The following is a 4,297-nucleotide window of genomic DNA, read 5'->3' on the forward strand; positions in this document are numbered from 1 at the left end:
ATTAATTTGTCACGTGGCACATTGTTAGTGGGGGTGGGGTGTGCCAAGAGTCACATAACGTACAAAAGGACAGGACGTGTAGACAAGGTCCAGGCCAACTAAACTGCTGAAGGTATTGTCGAGTATAGATATCATAATATTGGTTCTCTCAAATATCAAGTCTTCTGTTAACCGGCCTGAAGATGAACCTTCTTTACTCTGTTGGCACAGAATATCCGAGGTCTGTATCACAGTTACGTTTATCAAGCTATCGTTCAGTGTTGTTTGTGTTTTTTCTTCAGACGTTCGACCTTTGCTTCAAGTGCACTTTGTATTTTGAAATGTGCAAATCAATAGCTCACTATCAAATCAATAGCCAACCCTCTAGGCTAGTTCTGATCCCGGGTTTCAGATTTATCCTATCTGTAGACTTGAAAATAACTATCGCTACTCTATTCCGCCATCCTGACTGACATTTTGAATTTTTGGATTTCCGCTGCCGAAAGAACAGAGAATAAATTAAAAAAAATAAAAACGTAAGTTAAGATAGAGGGATAGGTGTAAGTAGCGATAGTTCTTGAAGTCTAGTGGTAGGCTATTTCAGGTCACGAACTTTAATTCAATTACAGTTGCAATTTATCTAAAAGTTAACATTGAAATTGGACGTTTAGCCTACATACTCGTTATTTTCGTCCATTGTTAAAACACGCACGTTTATTATTGTTTCAAGGTACGGACCTAAAATCACTTCTTATTCTATCTATATACGCGAAGACTCGTTTTTGCGACCAGAAAATTATCACGATTATGCGAATATATCTATCTCAAGTAATTCAAACAAACATTTCAGCCGTGTAACAGGCACTTGTATGAAACAAATATTTTTCCGTACCTTTTACTTCGCTAGAGGGCGCTATTTCAGGTGTATTGAAGAAACCCTAAACCATAACTCTTGTGTTGGCTGTGTAAAACACGCCCTGGAGTATGAAGCCAAAAGGAGCACCAAATTGTTATGAAGACTAGTACGAATAGCTCAATGGTAGTGTGAGAAGTAAAAGTTGAAAGAGATGATGGGTTAGTTCCACCTCGAAGACATACAGATTTGACGATAATGCAAAGTTTGTACAGTAGACATGTGTAGAGTAGAGAGTACATCATGAAAGCTGAGACCGGTGTAAATTTACGTAATCGTTGCGTTTGAGATCAGTAGACTCCACTTCCTATCGTAAAATGCATTGACAGGTAAGTTGAGTTGATAACGATTTTGCTATGTAAAAAACATGGTCCAGTATGCATTTATAGCTAGTAGTTTTTAACATTTTCATTTTGAAAACGTAATAGCAGCCGCCACATGAAATGTCATCATATACAGTATGTATGTATGTATGTATGTATGTATGTATGTATGTATGTATGTATGTATGTATGTATGTATGTATGTATGTATGTATGTATGTATGTATGTATGTATGTATGTATGTATGTATGTATGTATGTATGTATGTATGTATGTATGTATGTATGTATGTATGTATGTATGTATGTATGTATGTATGTATGTATGTATGTAGAAAGAAATGCATAAGGAACTAATAAACCAGTCCGTATATATAGCTGTTAAATCCGACGTTTCGAATAAATATTCTTTTTCAAAGGAAAAATTGGCGAGACAGAGAAATGCCAGGTGAAAACCCGAACATTTTTAAATATAATGGAACAAAACCGCGCGTGATATAAATAAACGGTTATACGTGGGATAAGTTCTTAAATTCGCACGCACCTAATAGAACCCAATAGAATACGCCTGAAATTTAAAAAAATACCCAATAATCATGATAATTAGATTGGGTATGTATGTATGTATGTATGTATGTATGTATGTATGTATGTATGTATGTATGTATGTATGTATGTATGTATGTATGTATGTATGTATGTATGTATGTATGTATGTATGTATGTATGTATGTATGTATGTATGTATGTATGTATGTATGTATGTATGTATGTATGTATGTATGTATGTATGTATGTATGTATGTATGTATGTATGTATGTATGTATGTATGTATGTATGTATGTATGTATGTATGTATGTATGTATGTATATATGTGTGTATATATATATTATATATTATATATATATGTATGTATATATAATATATATAATATATATATATTATATATGTATATATATATGTATATATATACAAAGTATATATATATATATATATATATATATATATATATATATATATATATATATATAATATATATATATATATATATATATATAGTTTTGGTAGTACTGGAACTCTTTCTTGGGTGTAACTCGGAGTTTCACGCATATTGCGATCATCAGACAGTCTGATGATCATCAGTGTCTGATGATCGCAATATGCGTGAAACTCCGAGTTACACCCAAGAAAGAGTTCCAGTACTACCAAAACTATTACGCTCTGCCACTGCGGTATAGAGCACTGTCTTAGCAGATTGATACTCACCGAGTTATATATATATATATATATATATATATATAGTCACCTGGCATTTCTCTGTCTTGCCAATTTTTCCTTTGAAAAAGAATATTTATTCGAAACGTCGGATTTAACAGCTATATATACGGACTGGTTTATTAGTTCCTTATGCATTTATATATATATATATATATATATATATATATATATATATATATATATATATATATATATATATATATATATATATATATACTTATCGTACAGAAGCTATCAAGGTATAAAGGCGGTACAGTCAATTTCTTTTTCGATCGGTAGCGGGAGGAGAACAAACAAGGACGTATTGTGGCGCATGGCGGGGAAGTCCTGATTTTGATACAGTGGGAGGGGAAATATGGAATTGGAGGGGGAGGGGCACGGGGGATACTGTTATACTATGCATTGTCAGTACAGTGAACACAGTACATCTGTTTTTTTAGGTACGGGATAGCTAGGTAAATGATTCCGGCAGTGGACAGTTGGGCAAGTTGAAACCCAGTGATCTGGGAGGGAGAGGAAGGGACAGATATCCTTCACTACCAGTGGGGGGGAGGCTAGGGCACAGAGCACAAGGACTGCTAAACACCCTCCCACATTTTTTTTTTTGGGGGGGGGGTTCTATTCTATCTCTCTATTCTATCTCTCGAATAACATAATTAGAGAAAACCACAAATCTGCTCGTTGGCTGCAACTGTAAAGGCTCAATCTTTGTAAAATACCAGTCGAGACCTAAAAAATTAATGGGTCCGGTTATCCGACCCTACCTAGTTTTTCACTGTCGACCCTAAACATTCACTTTAAAAGACAATATAAAACTGTTCCTCCAAGCTGTAATGGCTGTACATCTGATGGGAAGAAACCAATAACACAGAGACTATATGGAAAACAATGGAAAACATTAACTACCTGAAGTAGACTCTCACATATGAAAAAAAGTCTACTTACCCCACCTATCCTAAAATTGAGCGTAATGCCTAACAAAAAAAAAGCTGTGTAGTTCCGATTGCGATTTTAGAATAGATAGGGTAGGTATATTTTTTGTTCTAGTTCAGGTTATGTTTTCCGGGTTTTTTTTTTATTATATTATCTCTGTGTTATTGGTTTCAGATGTACAGCCACGTGGAAGAACAGTTTTATATTGTCTTTTCAAGTTGATGTCAGTTTCGGTATCCACTGTTTCTTGCGAGACTTCATAATTTTCGCGATTTCATTTTTTTCCGAATAAGTAAAAAAGTTTAGGATCGGGTAACCGGAACCAAACAATTTTGTTTTACCTATTTATCAATACTAGGCCTAATCGGAACTACGCTAGCCCTAATAAAAAACCCTTTTTAAAAAATAAAAAATAAAAAATAAAAAATAAAAAATAAGCCCATTGAGTTGTATAAATCACAATCACAACACTTCTACTTCTGTTTGAGTAATCTGTTTTTCAATCCCCTCCAATTCGCCGTATATTTTATCCAACGTGATCAATTTACACCATGGTTTTACATTTCCATTTCCGTCTGGAGTACCTGATTGTACTGGCATTGTATCGTAAATTTAAAACTCCCTATGTTAACCATTGATTTTCAATATCCTTGCACAAATCGTTCTCCGACAAATTTCATTTTCCTTGGATTCTTTCTCTCTTTCCTCTTACTTATCACTTTGTATGTTTCATTCTTTCAGCCTTATTATATAATGGACGTTAGTTATTGAATATGTCTTACACGAATGAAAGATATCACCAAAGAAAGTCGCGTGACCTGTGCAGCTGTGAAAATACCAACGAGTTAAGTGGCATCATCACATGATCG

The sequence above is a fragment of the Glandiceps talaboti genome, chromosome 4 (genome assembly GCF_964340395.1).
Source record: "Glandiceps talaboti chromosome 4, keGlaTala1.1, whole genome shotgun sequence".
NCBI classification, from domain to species: Eukaryota; Metazoa; Hemichordata; class Enteropneusta; family Spengelidae; genus Glandiceps; species Glandiceps talaboti.